The following is a 19,922-nucleotide window of genomic DNA, read 5'->3' as shown; positions in this document are numbered from 1 at the left end:
AGATCATGAGATTGAGTTCACTATAAACTTGTTGCCAGGATCTGCACTAGTATCCAAAGCACCGTACCATATGGCTCCAGTCGAGTTGAAAGAACTGAAAGATCAGCTACAGGAATTATTGGATAAGGGATTTATTAGGCCCAGTGTGTCGCCCTGGGGAGCGTCAGTTCTGTTCGTGAAAAAGAAATATGGAACCATGAGGTTGTGCATCGATTATAAGGAGATAAATAAATTGACAGTCAAGAATAAATATCCTCTCCCTAGGATTGATGATTTATTTGATTAGCTCCAGGGGACCCAAGTTTACTCTAAAATTGACCTACGATCGGGTTACCATCAGGTGAAAGTTAAAGCAGAGGACATTTCGAAGACCACTTTTCGTACCAGATACGGGCATTACGAGTTTTTAGTGATGCCATTTGGGTTGACTAATGCACTAGCGGTGTTCATAGATTTGATGAACCGGCTATTCCATTAATACTTAGATCAGTTTGTAGTTGTGTTCATCGATGAAATACTGGTCTATTCAAGAAGTTTTGAGGAACACAAACATCATTTGAGACTAGTGTTACAAGTATTAAGGGAAAGGAAATTATATGCAAAATTCAAAAAATGTGAGTTCTGGTTAAGGCAGGTTACTTTTCTCGGCCATGTGATCTCAGAAGCAGGAGTATCAGTTGATCCAAGCAAAATAGAGGCAATGGTGAGTTGGGAAAGGTTAGGAAATGTTCAGGAAGTCAAGAGTTTTCTGATTAGCAGGTTATTACCAGCGTTTTATGGATGGTTTCTCTAGGCTATCAGGTCCATTAACACGACTTACGATAAAAAATGTAAAATTTGAATGGACTGATGACTGTGAGCAGAGTTTTCAAGAGTTAGAACAGCGGTTAGTTTCAGCTCCAGTACTGGCTATTCCTTCAAGGGAGGATGGGTTCGTAATATATAGTGATGCCTTTTTGAAGGGTCTTGGATGCGTGTTGATGCAGTATGGCAAGGTCATTGCGTATGCGTCTAGGCAGCTTAAAGAATATGAGAAGAATTATCCTGTCCATGATTTAGAGCTTGCTGCAGTGGTGTATGCTCTCAAGATTTAGAGGCATTATTTATATGGTGGAAAGTGCGAGATTTTCACGGATCATAAGAGTTTGAAATATTTCTTTACCCAAAAAAAGTTGAATATGAGGCAAAGAAGGTAGCTAGAGCTTATTAAAGATTATGATTGCACAATTAGTTATCATCCAGGAAAAGCGAATATGGTGGTAGATGCTCTGAGTAGGAAGTCAAGGGGATCAGCATTGGCAGCCATGGAGATTCCACATTCAATTTTAATAGATTTGGAAAGACTCAATATAGAATTGGTAGAGAAGAGTCCTCAAGCACTTATTTCTAGTCTAGTGGTTCAGCCTACACTACACGAGAGGGTTGAAGCAGCTCAGAGCGATGATGTATAGTTGGCAGAAGTGATGGCTAGAGTGCGGGATGGTCGGGGAGAGGAGTTCAGCATATCAGATGACGGAGCTCTGCAATTTCGTACTAGGTTATGTGTTCCCTGCAGATACTGAGATCAGGAGAACTATACTGGAGAAGGCCCACAGATCCCTATACACGGTCCATCCCGGAAGTACTAAAATGTACAAGGAGCTGCGAGAGTATTTTTGGTGAAGTAGAATAAAGAAGGAGATAGCTGAATTTGTTCAGCAATGCTTAATGTGTCAGCAGGTTAAAGCTGAGCACCAGAGGCCGGCAGGACAGTTGTAGCTACTGTTCATTCCATAATGGAAATGGGACCACGTTTTGATGGACTTCGTTACAAGGTTACCACCAGTGCGACAGGGACTGAATGGGATTTGGGTGGTTGTAGATCATCTGACAAAAATCGCTCATTTCATCCCTATTAAAATCGGTTATTCTATGGACAGACTGACAGAGATATATGTTCAGGAGATAGTTCATGTTCATGGAGTACCAATATCCATAGTCTCGGACCGAGATCCTCGGTTTACTTCACGATTCTAGAAAAGTTTTCAAGAGGCTATGGGTACACAGTTAGCTTTTAGCACTATTTTCCATCCCCAGACAGATGGTCAAACTAAGAGAACAATTCAAACACTAGAGGATATGCTTCGTGCTTGTGTGCTTGATTTTGGAGGCAGTTGGATACAATTTATACCATTAGTTCAATTTGTTTACAATAATAGCTATCAGGCTAGCATTGGCATGGCACCTTACAAGGAATTATATTGCAGGAGATGTCATTTTCCTCTTTTTTGGGATGAAGTAGGGGAAAGGCGAGTTTTGGGTCCCAAAATAATATAACAGACGTCCGACAAAGTCTGATTAATTAAAGAAAGAATCAGTACAGCACAGAGTCGGCAGAAAAGCTACGCAGACACTCGCCGCCGAGAGTTGGAATTTAATGTGGGAGATCGAGTATTTTTGAAGATAGATCCTCTAAAAGGAGTTATGAGGTTTGGGAAGAAGGGCAAATTGAGCCCTAGGTATATTGGTCCTTTTGAGATACTTCAGAGAATAGGGTCAGTTGCCTATGGGCTAGCTTTGCCCCCAGCTTTGGCTCAAATTCATGACGTGTTTCATGTCGCCATGTTAAGGAAATACGTCCTAGACCCATCCTACATCATTAGATATGTAGAGATAGAGCTTAAGGATTCATTGGCATATGAAGAAGTACTATTATAGATTTTGGACAGAAAGGTTCAGACTTTACGCACTAAAGAAATACAGTTAGTTAAAGTTTTGTGGAGGAATCATGCCATAGAAGAAGCTTCTTGGAAACTTGAGGAGCAGATTAAACAAAAATACTCGCAGTTGTTCCAAGAGGTATAGAGGTAATCAAGTTAAGTACAATAGTTAGATAAGTTTCTTTTGCAGGTACATGTATGGATTTAGTTAGTAGATAATTTTTAGTTTTATATGTGTAATTTCCCAGAACATAAATGTAACCACGGTATTCCTCCGCCACGAGTGAGGGTAGGAAATAAAATAAGTAGACCCTTTTTCCTTTACGGAATGATGGAGTGCATAGATGGAAATAAAGATAGTCAATTTCAATGATGAAATTTTATAAGGAGGGGAGAATGTAACGACCCGAAAAATAATGATATTTAAATATTAAAGAGAGAGAGAAATAGAAACAAAAACGGAAGGAGGCAGCAGACTTCATCGACGAACGCTTCGTGTTCGTCGACGACATTGTAATTTGAATGGAATATCCTGGAAGTAATACATAGGGCCTCGTTTCGCGTTCTTCGATGACATTGCAATTTGAATGGAATAACCCGGAAGTAATACATAGGGCCTTGTCGACGAACATAGGGAATTGTAGCAGATCGTGGAGAAAGTTGATTTGAAATTCATCTCAAATCCAGGCTAAGGTATTTTTTTAAGATTATGTCTTCCTTGTAGTTATGAAAAATGATGTAGATAAAAAAAATACTGATATTTTGTTCTAGTAAATTTTGTTTTCAGGTTGTCGAATTAGGAACCCCGCGGGTATAGAACCAGAATTTTATAGGGGTTTTTTAGAATTAAGGTAAGGGAAATATGTTATGTTAGGAGTTTTAATAATATTAACAGAGATTTCATAGACACACACACACACACACACATATATATACACACTAGTTTATTATTCGATTTTTACAGAATATGAGTTTAACTACTTGTGTGGTCTGAGTAGATTTTCATGTGATAAAGAACTTGTATAGTTTGTACAGTATATCATACTATACTGATTATACAGATATAAACAGTGTAGACACCCTATTTTTGCCCTAACCAAATAGAATAAGGGGTCCCTTCTTATTATTTTCATTATTATTATTATTACCTTATTATTATTATTATTATTATTAGCATTTTCCTTATTACTTTCTTATAATTATTTTTATTTATTATTATTTATTACCAGTAGTACTATTAGTATTACTTTTAATATTTTGGATATATTTATTATTATTATTATTATTATTATTATTATTATTATTACCTTATTGATTTTATTATTATTATTATTATTATAATAATTATTACTACTATTACTATTTTCATTATTACCATAATAGTAAAAGCAAAAAAAGAAAAGAAAAATAAAAATAAAATAAAAAAGGAAATTTTTTTTTTAGGATTTTTCAGAATTTTTTTTATGTAATGGGGGCGCGCACACAGCCAAAGGCGGAGACACGAAAAAAAGAAAAAAACCCTAAGCTCCCCCTCAATCTCCTACCTTGGACTCGGCTGCACCCTCACCGCAGCAGCCTCTCACGAGACTAGCCTCCCACACCCACGAGTAGCCCCTTGCTGCCCCTCTCGCTGCCGCTCCCTCGAGCACAACCATCCTCAGCTGAGCCCCTCAACCTCCATCTCACTCTTCTTCCTTGTCTCTCGTCACGACCACTCGCACGCACATACGGCTGCATAGCAGGCTCTGCTGCCTTCTCTTCCCCCCTCTCCTCTGCTACTCCACGCTCACCGCACCACCCTACTGCCTCTCTCGCTGCACAGCACCGGCAACCGAGCACTTCCCCCCCTCTACCCTTCCTTGTTTCCTCTTCAATACCAGACCACAGCCCCAGCAGCAATCCCGACAATATCTCCACGACCATCGTTTCCGCAAGCCGCAAACGCCGCCATCGTACCCACGCCGTCGCCATCGTCGTTGCCCTACGACCACGGCTCCGTCATTACAACACCAAGCAGCAGCAGCAACTCAGGTCTCCCCATATCTCCGTCCGGCCACTGCTTGTTCACCAGATCCTCCATGGCCCAGCCACAGCTTCCAGATCGCTGCAACACTCCGACAACGCCCACCGCCATAGTTTCCGGCTACCCTGCTCCGGTTGTCGTCTCTGGCATCCTCCCCTGTCCCAACCACCCAAAGCCACCTTCGTCCTCGGCGGTGAACCCTCTGTAAGCTCCCTTGTACACACACGCACACAACACCCTAGGAGTTTCCTGCACCAACACACGCGCGCGCGCGCACACACAAGACACATGGTCTTTTGTCTTATATATGTTTAAAGATTTTTCTTTTATTATTTTATTCATGTACACACACGCACATAGCACCCTAGGAGTTTCTGCACCAACACACACACGCGCGCGCGCGCACACACACACAAGACACATGGTCTTTTGTCTTATATATGTTTAAAGATTTTTCTTTTATTATTTTATTCATGGCATGCTAACTTTGTATTATATTATTAGTATTTTAGGATGTTGATAATGTTATATAGCATGGTAGTATTTTAGTAGATTAATATTTTAGCATTTTAGAATTTTAGATATATTAGGTATTTAGCAAATTAGTATTTGAAGTAATATCATATATCTAATTTAGTATTTTAGGTAACTATGTATGTTTAGGAATATAGCATGTTAAGTAATTTTATACATTTATTATTGTTATGATACTTTAAGTATGAAGGTATTATTTATTATAGTAAGTTTAATGTTTTAGGTAACATAATATATTTGGTGTTTTGGTATCATACTTTTATATTATATATTTAGTATATATAGTATTAGGGTAATTTGTTACACATTATAGTATTTGTGGATATTTATTATTATCATTATGATTGTATGTATTACGGTATGTTTGGGCATTTTAGTTTATAACGTACATGTAGTATTTTAATATTATGGTAGGTTCATTATCTTAGTCTATATTATATATATTTTATATTCTAGTATTAATGGTCTATTTGATATTTTAGCTCATATTATATATTTAGTTTTAGGGCATAGTGTTATGTGTAGAATCTTAGCATATATCATATATTTATATCTAGTATTTTGTATTGTGTTAGTTTTAGTATTTTAGCTTGTATTATATGTATGGATTAGTACGTATTGTGGTATTTTAATTTTCTAGTTTATTAGTTTTTTTTTTTTTTGCATTTATTATCATGTTTAAATAATTAATTTGTTATCCAAAACCTCTAAAGCTAGTATTTTCACACATAGAAAAACCTTATAAGATTTCAAAATTTGGGAGAGTATTTTCTTAAATATTTTCTTGATTTTTTTCCCTATGATTTTAATGCTGGGGTATGAGCCTTCGGACTTTACGTACCTTTAGTTCTGAGGGAATATTTAAATATTTAGATTTTACATATATTTTTGTATTATTTATTTACTTATTTATTTATTTATTTATTTATTTATTCACTTTGCACGTGTATTAATAAATTTACTAGAGGAGTAATTTTAAAGACTTTTTAGATTAACTTAGGGATAATTCTAAATTAATTAGGTACCGTTTGTAAGAACGGGCGCACAGGGGGTGCTCGTACCTTCCCTTTGCGTAATCGAACTCCCGACCCCAGCTTTGGTAACGTAGACCCATTCTACCCCTAACGGGGTAGTAATCATGTGTTCTAACCACACTAAAAGGTTAGTAGCGACTTCGACATTCTCTATTTTTCCTTGAAAATTAAAATTGATTTTTATTTCTCCACCCCGGGGCACACGCGCGCTGGGACGTCGCGACAGACAGTATATTACAGATATTTTATCCAGAACAGTATATTACAGCTTTACTCAGATCAGTATTTTATAGTTTTATACAGATTGATATATCACAGATATTTATGCAGATTTGTATATTATAGTTTTACTTAGATCAATATATATTACAGCTTTACACAGAACAGTATACACAATGTTTATAGTATGCCATGTTTCCTATTATCATAACATACAGAGTATACAGACAAAGTATATAGATAGAGTATACATATAGATATACAGAGATAGCATCCAGATGCTACAAATATAGTATATAGAGATTACAGTATTTACATACAGAAAGATAGCGTAATGGTAATTTTGAAATCATGATGAAAATAGTAAAAGAGTATATATGTGTGTGTGTGTGTATATATATATATATATATATAGTACCAGATCCCTATGGAAAGATTACAGACAGATACAGTACAGATATTGAATACAGAGCACGGTACCGTTGCTATTTACAGATAGAGTGTAACCACATATCTCAGATAGTGTGTGGGTACCGTCGATCGTGCTCGGAGAGTATGTAGCTCCCCAGTTCACTGGGTGGAGGGAGCCGGTTTGACGAGGTTGCAGCCAGTCCCAAGCCTAAGAGTGGATGCAGTTTGACCGGACTGAGGTAAGGTAGAGTATATTGACTTATCTAAAGGGCCGACCAGATTAAATTCCGCCTACAGGCTGCACAACCCTGTCATGAGGGGTCAAATCATGACGTACAGAGTTCCAAGGATAAAGCACAGTTATGTATATGTATATAGCTTTACAGTATATGATAAGTATAGTATGATATTAGCAGTATGAAATGTAGAAAACACAGAGGATACAGTTATATTTTAAATTGTGAAAAGAAAGATATGTTTTACTGATTTATTATTGTATTACAGATCAGTTGTTATTTAAACAGTATTTTTAACTTAGTTGTCACACACTAGTAATAACATATTTTCACTTATGGAGCGTCGACTCACCCCATTACATTACCATTTTTCAAGTGAGACAGCTGGGCGAGCAGATCAGGCTCGCGGATAGAGAGTATTTTGATTACCCTGATTCAGAGGGTAAGTTTTGTCTAGGGTTTTTTATTTTTGGATAGTTGACACTGGAGAGAGAGAGAGATGTATTATATAGTTATGGCTGAAAATACTAAATTCTAGTATTGTATATACAAGTATATGTGGTTATGTGATTTATGTTTTCCGCTGCATAGGATTGCCCATTACATGCAAGTATTGGAGTAATTTATTATTATTACTATTATTATTATTATTATTATTATTATTATTATTATTATATATAAAAGAATTTTGAGGATGTTACAAGTATTGTTATTCATCTAGACATATGGACATGAACGTTATGAGATGATGAGAGCATTTAATTTAAAGAATTATGAAGATGATGCTCCCTCTGAGTTATAGATATATTCAACTTACGCCTTTTTCAACTTTTCATATCCTTAGCCAAGTGTTTTTAATATTTTCAATTATTTAGGCTCGGCAATGAATGCTTTAAGCTTACCGGATCAAAAATATATAAATGAATGCTTCTTTAAATGAACTAAGCTTACATTGCCTCATTTCTTTTTATTCGTAACTTTCACTCATACTTTCAAAACTATTTTTTAACATTCATTTTATCATAATTATCGTTGTACATAGTTTTTTTTTGGAAAAATTTTAACGAAATTTCGGCAACATGCCGTAGGTAAATTGGACATTTTCCCATAAAACCTATTCCTGATAGGTTCAAATAAGTCATTTATAATTCAGTTCAAGGCACACGAGAACATATATCCACTACCATCATGCAACATACATCAACTACATCCGCCATGCAGGAGACATTCTAGACTAGCATACAATCAGGTAGCAATCAACAATTCACAGTATATAATCTATCCATTAAATTAAGAATATAAATAGCAGAGAACAGTGAATAGTATTGAGTTTAGTGTAGTATTGTTATTCATCTATGCATATGGACATGAATGAGCAACCACAAGCTCAGTACACATCCTTATTCAAATAAGGATTTCAATACTTAACACATGTTGTCTTACATGTATGCATGATCATAAGGTGCACGAACACAGTCTTTATTCAAAACAATATGCATCAACACACTCTTAATTCTTGGAAATTTATTCATCTAAAGTAACCATCACATAACATACAAATAACATACATTTACACTTTTTCTTTCCGAATATAGCAGTGTTATCCCAACTAAGTGCACATTTTATCTCAAACAAGTGTCAAATTCCAACTTTCCTAACCATCGCTTAATTCAGAAATGTCAACAAGTAAAGCTATCATCCGTACAAGATGAATATATATCATACGAAAATTTCCAAACCAAACAAGATATACAACTATGATAACAATAAATAATAAAAAAAACATGTACGCATTATTCAACCATATCAAGTAATTAGAGATAACAACATCCAAAAGCAGGATGGATCCGTAAGGAGGATGCATTTAGAAGGAGGACACATCCAAAATGAAGACGCATTCAAAAGGAAGCCGCATCCAAAATGAAGATGCATCCACAAGGAGGATGCATCCAAAAGGAGGTTGAATCCGCAGAGAGGATGCATAGGCACATCCATAAGGAGGATGCTTTCAGCAACATTGATGGAGCTTTCTGAAACAATAAAGATCAAACAATAATATCATTCAATGAAAAAGAAAATAATTATAAACTTGAATTGAAAATATATGTGTCATGTCATTGAATTGGTGAAATTGTAATTCAATATGGGCAAGGTGTTCGATGAGTAAAGCAATTTCAAAGAACCCAAAACCTAAAGTAGACATTTATTTATTGTCAAAAGTCTCAATGTTTTTTTGAAACAAAGAATCTTGTAAAATCAAGTTTATTTTTTTGAAACACTGAAAAATTTCATATAATTCAAGCTATCATTTTCAATGAAATTCTTTGAATATGTTAAATTTACATATACATTATTGAAGCCTCTATACAATTGAAAGATATCAAACATGACATTTACTATATTGAGTTTTAATGTCAGAGAGCATTTCTACTCAAAATTCCCATTTTTATGAAATATTGTCTCGTATTCAAAATTTTGATTATAATGTTGATAAGTTCCATTAATGCTTCAAGATTTTGATAAAATTTAAGTGATATGTGGACATCTTGAAGGCAATTTTGTAAAATAGATATGACCTTTTTTGTTTGATGACGGTGAAAACTGGAAATTGTAGTAGAAATTTGACTTGTTGAAATTTAAAACCATATTTATACATGGTTCTATTTTGGATAAATTACTTCCATCCCTTTTGGCTATAATTCTATATATGTCCTATGATTTTGAAAACTATAAGTCCCAAACTCTGCTGCAAGCAATGCAAAAACATCCAAAATTGATTCAAAATTTGAAAATTGCTAAGTGGCACCATTCATACTGAACAGTTCAGATGCCAACATGCTTATCCTATAAGGATAAATGCGTTTGTTATCATTTGTAGCTCATATTTAGTTATATGTATCATATTAGTCAAAGACATTGCTGGCCTTATTCTCTTACCATGTGCTGCATTTATTTTACAAGTTGACTCTTAAATTGGCTTGTATTGGAATATATATTAGATGGGCATTATGGCACCTAGCATCAAGTTTGTTTGTTTTTATCATTGTCAACTCGAGATTCAAAATGTGAATTGAAATCCCAATTTTGGGAATCAAGAATTGAGTCTTAAAGATTTAGTACAAGTTCTAAAAATTGATTCCAAATCACATGTATATATTGCTATACATAAAACAAACAAAATTATAAAATACTTTTGCACAAGTACTATGTTAAGCCATAAGTACCATACATACCTTCTAATGATCAGAGGTGTAACGACCTGCTTATCTTATCATATAATAAAACATAATGAGTAAAATAGTCAACCCGAACCTGTGGGTAACGGGGACACCTGTCATACACAACGGAACCTAGGTAGCAGTAAATGTAAATCATCATTCTCATAACCACAAAATACATAATACCAAAGTCAACTATAATCCAAAACACTATGTTTATATACAATCTCCAAAAATACAAAAATAGATACAAATCCAGGAACCCATAACGTAAGTCTCTTGTTCCTAGATAAAAACTTACCCTCCTAGCAGGGTAGTAACACACTATCTCAACGGCGGCCTCGATCCGCCAGTCTTTCTGGGTTTCCTGAAAATTGTTTAATGTTGGGGGGTGAGACACTTCTCAATAAGGGAAAATAAACTAAATACAGTTGTGTGATAACATGAATATTTAGTGGTGTAATACATATACAATACATTTCATATGCTAGAAAACATTCATCATAACATACTGAATAAACATATACTTTCATAATTTCTAATAAATCATACTATAGAAGAAAAGTCTGATATAACTAGTAATACTGAAATTTACTCAGGATGTATAGTTAGCTAATGTCATGTATTACCTCCCATGACGGGTTATGCAGCCCGAAGGCGGAACCCGATAATGGCTAGCTGACCTCTACCAAGTCAAAAATGTTTGTAAGTACGATGGGCCCGCCACACCCTGATCCGGACTTCCAGGTGGACGTTTACAACTCTATACTAAAAGCCACATCTACTATCCATCTCTCACCCCCTCGTGGGGCGTTTAGCATAAGTCTAGATATAGTAAACTGATCTGTATAGTTACGGTATCGTGCTCCTATATCTGAACTAAACTATCATCCGGGTTCTGATAACATATAATACCTGATAATATACTTGTCTAATATAAATAGATTGATAGAATTTTCTAAAATAACATACATACATATGGCCTTGCGCCAGTTTCTTTCATACCTGTGGCCTTGCGTCAAACATTCATAATTACGGCCTTGCGCCGAAATCATACATATAACACGACCTTATGTCGGCTATCAATCATGGCCTTGCGCCGAATATTTCATTCATATCATTCTGAATAAATAATTCATTTATCATGTATTTTTAAAAGCCATCATGTACTGCATTATTTCATAATCTCTCAAAACATACTTTATTCGTAAAATTGCCATAACATACTACTTTTCATGTAAAAATTATATTCATGCCACACAATGCTGAATAAACCATACAATCCATTTTAAAATCATAGTTTCTGCATATCATATTAATATATATGCATTCCAACATAATAGCAGTATTTTCCCAAATATGCATTTTCTCAGTAATGTACAAAAATAATACATGTTTTCCTGAATATAATTCCTCTAATTAATAATATTTTTTTATGAAAAAATTACTGTTTTAGTTTATTCCCTTACTTGATTTCTAAGAAGAAACCCCCCCCTAAAATACACTTGTCCTGCACCTGCAAGGTTTCCCGTTCAACACCCTGAAAATGACAACTCGTAGAACTAAACTTCAGTATTAATCCGTGAATAACGTTTCCTATAACTATGGGAAGACCAAATTTTTCATAAAAAGTCTTACCTTCATCCAGGGATGAATTCCAACTCTGCCCCACCAACGATCCGCTCCGGTAGACTCGGAGAGAACTTCCCCAAGAGCGTTATGGTGGCCTCAGATCGTTAATCCGACAAACGTTAGAGCCTAAATCAAAGAGAGAGGAGAGAGAAACAATAGAGAGGAGAGAGAGAGAGAGAGAGAGAGAGAGAGAGGGAATTTTTCTAATTTCCTGCATAAAAATCCAATGTTTTGGCTCTTTATACTATGGGCTTCGTCGACGAGCCATGTCACCTCGTCGACAAGGTCAAGAGGAAATTTGTCGACGAGCTCTCCCTTTCGTCGATGAAATTTAGACTCGCCCAAAACATCCTCTCGGTATCTTCTCGTTGACGAGCCTATACTGCCACTTCGTCGACGAACAAAATCTGCTACTGCCCCCCTTTTTTACCGTTTTCATTTTCCTCTCTCTTTATTATTGAATACCATCATTCTTCGGGTCATTACATTCTCCCCTCCTTATAAAATTTCATCCTTGAAATTTACTATTTTTATATAACTCATCATCCCTTTAAAGGCAAATGGTCTACTTATTTTATTACTTACGCTCACTTATGGCGGAGAAATACCGTGGTTACATTTCAAGTCCTGGGAGATTATATATACGAAAAAAAATTTCCCCAAAAACTAAAATACTTCTTACTAACTAAAGTATTACATGTACTTGCAAAAGAAACATTATACAATCATTTACATTTCCTTGATCATGACTAAATCCCGAGGAACAATTGTGGATATTTTTGTCTAATCTGTTCCTCGAACTCCCAAGAAGCCTCTTCTATCGCGTGTTTCTCCATAGAACCTTTACCAGAGGAATCTTCTTGTTGCGTAATTCCTGTTCTCTTCTATCCAGTATCTGCACTAGTACCGCCTCATAGGCTAGTGAATCACTCTAATTCATCATAACTGATAATATGAGAAGGGTATGGAACGTATTTCCTTAACATGGAAACATGGAATACGTCGTGCATCCTGGATAACATAAGTGGTAAAGCTAACCTATAGGCAACCGACCTTACTTTCTCTAAAATCTCAAACGGACCGATAAACCTAGGGCTAAGTTTACCCTTCCTTCCAAATCTCATAACCCCTTTTAACGGAGCTATCTTCAAAAAAACATGATTACCAATATCAATTTCCAAATTCCTGTGGCGATTATTGGCATAACCCTTCTATCGGCTCTGAGCTGCACTGATTCTATCTCTAATGAGCCGAACCATATCATACGCCTGCTGTACAAGCTCTGGTCCCACAACTCGCTGCTCACCCATCTCGTCCCAATATAATGGAGAACGACATCTCCTACCGTACAGTGCCTCAAATGGTGCCATGCCAATGCTGACTTGATAACTGTTATTATACGCGAACTCTACCAACGACATAAACTGAGTCCAACTACCTCCAAAATCTAATACGCACGCTCGGAGCATATCTTCTAATATCTGTATTATCCTCTCAGTCTGTCCGTATGACTAAGGATGGAATGTCGTGCTAAAAGACAATTGAAACCCTAGGGCTTCCTATAATCTTTTCTAGAAAGGTGACGTGAAACGCAGGTCTCGATTTGACACTATGGACACAGGCACTCGGTGAGAACGGACTATCTCCTGAATATAAATCTACGCTAAACGGCTAAGGGTATAGCTGATCTTGATAGGGAGGAAATGGGCAGTCTTAGTCAACTGATCTACTATCACCAAATCGCATTCTAGCCATACGACGCCGATGGAAGCCCCACCACAAAGTCCATGGATATATGATTTGACTTCCACTTTGGGATAAATAGCGGTTACAACTAACCCGCTAGCCTCTGGTGCCTAGATTTTACTTGCTAGCACGTCAGACACTGCGCTACATACTCGGTGATCTCTTTCTTCATACCACTCCACTAGTAGAACTCTCGCAGATCCCTGTACATTTTCGTACTATCGAGATGAATTATATATAAAGATCTGTGATCCCCTCTAAAATAGTCTTTCTAATTTTAGCATCGGTAGGAACACATAACCTAGAATGGAACCACAAAGCTTCGTCATCTAACAAACAGAATTCCTCTCCCTTACTAGTCTACACTATATCTATCACCTCTGCTAATTTTGGGTCTTCCTTCTGAGCAGCTCTAATTCTTTCCTGCAGAGTAGGTTGTACCACTAAACTGGCGATACACACTGGAGGATCACTCTCTACCAGCTCTATGCCAAGTCTCTCCAGATCCATCATGATCGGATACTGGATCTCCATAGCTGTTAACACTAATCTCGCAGACTTCCTGCTCAACGCATCAGCTACCACATTTGCTTTTCCTAGGAGATAATTGATGGTACAATCAAAATCTTTAATTAACTCTAACCACCTTCTCTGTCTCATATTCAATTCCCTCCAGGTAAAGAAATACTTTAAACTTTTGTGGTCAGATAAAATCTCACACCGCTCGCCATACAGGTAATGCCTCCAAATCTTCAATGCATGTATCACTGCAGCCAAATCAAAATCATGGGTAGGGTAGTTCTTTTCATACTCTTTCAACTGCCTGGAAGCATATGCCACCACCCTGCCATGCTGCATCAATACATAGCCAAGTCCTTTCAAGGACGCATCACTGTAAGTGACATAACTCTCACCCCCTGATGGGATAATCAGCACTGGTGTTGTGACTAGCCTCTGCTTCAATTCCTAAAAACTTTGCTCACAGCTGTCATCCCATTCAAATATAAAATTCTTCCTAGTTAGTCATGTCAGAGGCCCTAATAAAGCTAAGAATTCCTCAACGAAACGACGGTAATAACCAGCTAATGCCAAGAAACTCCTGAACTCTTGGGCGTTCTTCGGTCTAGCCCAATTCACTACCGCATCAATCTTACTGGGATCCACAGAAATTCCGTCTCCTGAGATAACATGCCCTAAAAACACAACTTTCTCGAGCCAAAAGTCACATTTACTGAATTTGGCATACAACTTCTTCTCCTTGAGCATCTGCAAAACTTGTCTCAAATGTATCTTATGCTCCTCATAGCTCCTTGAATAGACCAGTACATCATTAATAAAAACAACAACAAACTGATGTAAATATGGATGAAAAATCCTATTCATCAAATCCATAAATATTGTAGGAGCATTCGTTAGACCAAATGGCATAACAAGGAACTTGTAATGCCCATATCTAGTCCTAAAAGTCATCTTCGATACATCTTTTGCTCTTACCTTTACTTGATGGTAGCCTGATTTGAGATCAATCTTAGAATACACTCGTGTTCCCTGGAGCTGGTCAAACAAATCATCTATGCGGGGTAGAGGATACTTATTCTTGATTGTTACTTTATTATTCTCCTTGTAATCTATGCACATCCTCATAGACCCGTCCTTCTTCTTCACGAGTAGTACTGGAGCTCCCCACGGAGATACACTAGGTCGTATGAAACCCTTATCAAGTAAATCCTGCAACTGATCTTTTAATTCTGCCAACTCTACTGGCGCCATTCGATACGGTCCTTTAGATATCGACACTATACCTGGACGTAGATCAATAGGAAAATCTACCTCACGATTAGGTAGCAAACTTGGTAATTCATCTAAAAACACGTCTATGAATTCTTTCACTACTGGCGTGTTAACGAGTTTCATTTCATTCTCTGACATTTCCTTCACAAAAGCCACAAATCCTTGACAGCCACTTTGAAGTAGTTTCCTCGCTTGAATAGCCAAAACTAACTGAGGTAGAGTGTAATAACCCGAAGAATAATGATATTTAAATAATAAAAAGGGAGGGAAATGGAAATAGTAACAGAAGGAGGCAGTCGACTTCGTCGATGACGTTACATTTTGGGATGCAATGACCCAAGAGAATTTATCAGGTCCTCGTCGACAAACACAGGGGATTCGTCGACGAGGGTACAAGAGGGTCTCGTTGAAGAAGACAAGTTTCGTCGATGAGAAGATACCGAGAGAGGATTCTTGGAAGTATGAAATTCGTCGACGAGGGTGCAGGTTCATCCACAAACTTTCTATAGGACTCGTCGATGAGATGACGTGTCTCGTCGATGAATTCGGTTCTATAAATAGCTGAAACTTGGAATTTTAGGCAGCAAATTCATAGAAACTCTCTCTCCTCTCTCTATGGTCCTTCTTTCTTCTTTCTTTGATTTCGACCCCGTTAGTTGTTGGATCAACGATCTAAGGCCACCACGACGCTTCTGGGGAAGTTCTCTTCAAGTCTGCCGGAGCAGATCGTCAGTGGGATGAAGTTGGATTTCATCACAGATTTAAGGTAAAGTCTTTTTGTTGAAATTTGACTTTCCAGAAGTTGTAGGAAATGTTGTAGACGTAGAAATAGTAATATTTTGTTATAGGATATATGATTTTCAGGGTGTTGAGTGGAGAACCCTGCGGGTATAGGATCCGTCACAGTAGGGGGATTTTAGCAGAAATCAGGTAAGAGAAATATGCTATGCTAGGCAGTTCTAGAATAATTTGCAGTATGAAATGTATATTTTACCAAGTTATTATTCACAGCAGAACTTTATACAGTTTATTAATTATGAATAATATGTTTTAAATTACTATATGACTTGAGAATATAGATATAGTACAAAAACATACTTTACAATATTTTTCAGAGTTATGTTTTATAGAATATACAGACAGTAAATATGTTTTATAGTAATTACAGAATACCATGATTATACAATTTACAGTACCATGACATACATATTTACAGTTAATTACAGAAATACAATTGATATAGATACAGTTTACTACAGCGTCATGGTTAATACAGTTATTACAGAATCATGGTAAAACAAATAGTTGTATATAGAGATGTATTATATAGTATCAGACCCTGGTGGACCATTACAGATACAGTTTATAGAGCACGGTACCGTAGCTATATACAGTATAGAATGCAACCATCTGTTCAGATAATACGTGGTATGTAAGTCAATCGTATAGAGCCCACGTGTGGACAGGCTCCCCATCAGATATGGGTTGAGGAAGGCTAATCAGACTGACAGAGTATAGTGGTTTATTCGGGTCGGCCAGCCAGGATAGATGCTGCCTACGAGCCGCACAACCCTGTCATGAGGGATTAAATCATGACATACAGTTATCCATCCAGGGAAGTTTTCCGTTATTATTATGTATGTACAGTTTCACAGAAACAGGGAATATATGTATATATATCAAAAATATTGTATAAAAACCTAAAATACAGATATGTTAAGCAACATGGAAAAGGGTGGTGGTTTATATTATTTGTACTGCATTTACAGATTCAGTTATACATGATTATATAGAAACAAATTTCCATAGTATTGTAACTCATTTGCCACACACTAGCAATAGCATATTTCGTCTTACTGAGAGTCATCTCATCCCATTAAATTAATATTTTTCAGGTGATCCAGGTAGGTGAGCAGATCTGGCTCGCAGGTAGAGGGGCTTTAGTACCGCTCTCAGTAAAGTGAGTATTTTTTGGAGTATTTATGTATAACCCTAGCCCAGTTGAAGGTATTTTGGGAAACAGTCATATATGTATATTTTGAGGAACATTTTAGCACTGTATATATTTATATATGGTAGGGTTTATATGAATTCCACTTCTCACTGCTTAGGTTGATGGTTTGGTTTAATCCAGTTTGGTATCAGAGCATTATAAATTTTATAGTAAAAAAAAAAAAAACTGGAAAATGAATAGCAAGTCGTTACATAGAGATTGCACTCGTAACCCTTTAAATATAAATTATGGTCTTCTTAGAGGTCTGGATATCACTTCCCTCGCACGGCAGTCTATAATGGTAGAGTTAGCTACTAACCAATCCATGCCAAAAATGATATCAAACTCATGCATGTCCAGCACCACCAAATCAGCAGATAAAATCCTCCCTTGAATATCAACTGGACAACCACAGAGCATCCTACTACACCTCACTGCTGACCCGGTCGATGTAGCCACTAAAAATTCAACATCTAGTAATTGTGTTTCAACCGCACACAATTTAGCACACTCCACGGATGCAAACGAGTGTGTGGCCCCTGAGTCAAATAGTGCAATAACTTTAAATAAAAACATATTAACCGTACCTGTCACCACGTCGCTGGCTATCTTAGTGGGCATCAAAGCAAAAACCCTGGCTGGAGCCATATTCCACTGCTGACCTTTACGTGGCGCTTGATAACCTCCTCAAGCAGGTTTAGGAGCAGGAGTAGCACCAATCTGAGTCTGACACTCCCACATCACATGCCCTGGCTCCCCATATCAGTAGCTGATACCTCGCCCAGCACAACACTCCCCTGGGTGTCTCTTCCCACAAGTCGGACAAGATGAAAGTGGTGGCATACCCTAAAAATCTCGAGTCCCTGTCTCCTGCCTCTGATCTCTATAATAGCCACCCCTCTTCCATAAACCACGCTCGAATACCTCTTAGGTACCAGAAGGTGTGGATCTCTTCTTTTGTCTATACTCCTCAGCCTCCAACCGTTCTCCAATTTTCGCTATAGTGGCCCTGTCCACCAACTCAACAAAATCATACAACTACAGTATCGACACCTGCTTATATATTTCTCTCCCCATACCTCTTTCAAATTATTGTACCTTTTTCACCTCATCTGAAATAATGTATGAGGCGAAGCGAGATAGTTCGATGAACCTCGTTGCGTACTACTGCACAGTCTGCTGTCCCTACTTCAAATTCAGGAACTCCTCTATCTTAGCTTCCCTGGACGAGGCTGGAAAATACCTATCAAAGAATATCTCCTTAAACCGCTCCCACGTCATCTCCACAGGTACTGTCTTCTGCTGCTCAGAGTTTCACCGTCATCCACCATCTCTCGCCCTCTCCAGTCAATCTGTAGGTAGTGAACATCACCCTCTACTCCTCAGAACACTGCAGCACTGCAAAGACTTTTTCGATCTCCTGCACCCAGTTTATAGCGATAGCAGCATCAGTTCCTCCTGAGAAATCCGGAGGATTCATCTTAATGAATTTCTTTATCGAGCTGTCATGGCCTGCCTACAGACGAACCACCTGGCTCCTTAGAATTCCTGGCAATTTCAGTCATAACCTGTTTTGCCACGCTATGTAGAACCGCATTTGAATCACTGCCTGCAACGCCTAAGGGGGTAGCACCCTCATTTTCACTAGCATGGGCACTACTGCCTCCAAGGTCCATCCTGAAAAACAAACAGCTTAACTTAGAACCCTATCACCATATATATCATCCAACTAATATATCCCTAATTAATTCATCTCCCTTAATCATAATTTAAGGTTCAATCCTGCAACCTAGATACCTAACCCAACGATAGTTTACCATGACTTTCCTGAAATCGTCACCCCAGGAAAATCACACAAACCACCACGGAATTCCTACATCTAGACTACAAAACCTGACCCCAAATTCTCTTATCATATAATCTGGTATTATTACTGCTGCATTCTAGAGTCCACAAAATCAAGTATCCTAGGCTCTAATACCAAACTGTAACGCCCCAACCTGGGTCTGCCAGGGAGCACTGCATCTCTCCTCCTCCACCTGGACCAGACAACAGGGGGCGAGCCTTATTGGACTAATGACTAATCCTATAGACCAACATGTGTCCTTTTCAATGTGTTTTATCCTCACTCACACACTTCCTGAGAAAACTTCCTAGAAGGTCACCCATCCCAAGATTACTCCAAGTCAAGCATGCTTAACCGTTAAGTTTTTATGGGAAGGCTTCTGAAAAGAAAGGTGCACCTTGTTGATATTGGTAGTAACATCTAATCCTTTTAAGTCTTTCTTTCACGAGGTATCACATATTCAACTCCTTCGGAGTGAGGAAATATTTTAAACTTTTATGGTCTGAAAATATTTGACATCTCTCTCCGTATAGGTAATGC

This window comes from Malania oleifera, chromosome 3, assembly GCF_029873635.1.
Source record: "Malania oleifera isolate guangnan ecotype guangnan chromosome 3, ASM2987363v1, whole genome shotgun sequence".
NCBI lineage: Eukaryota > Viridiplantae > Streptophyta > Magnoliopsida > Santalales > Ximeniaceae > Malania > Malania oleifera.
This window is presented reverse-complemented; position numbering follows the sequence as displayed.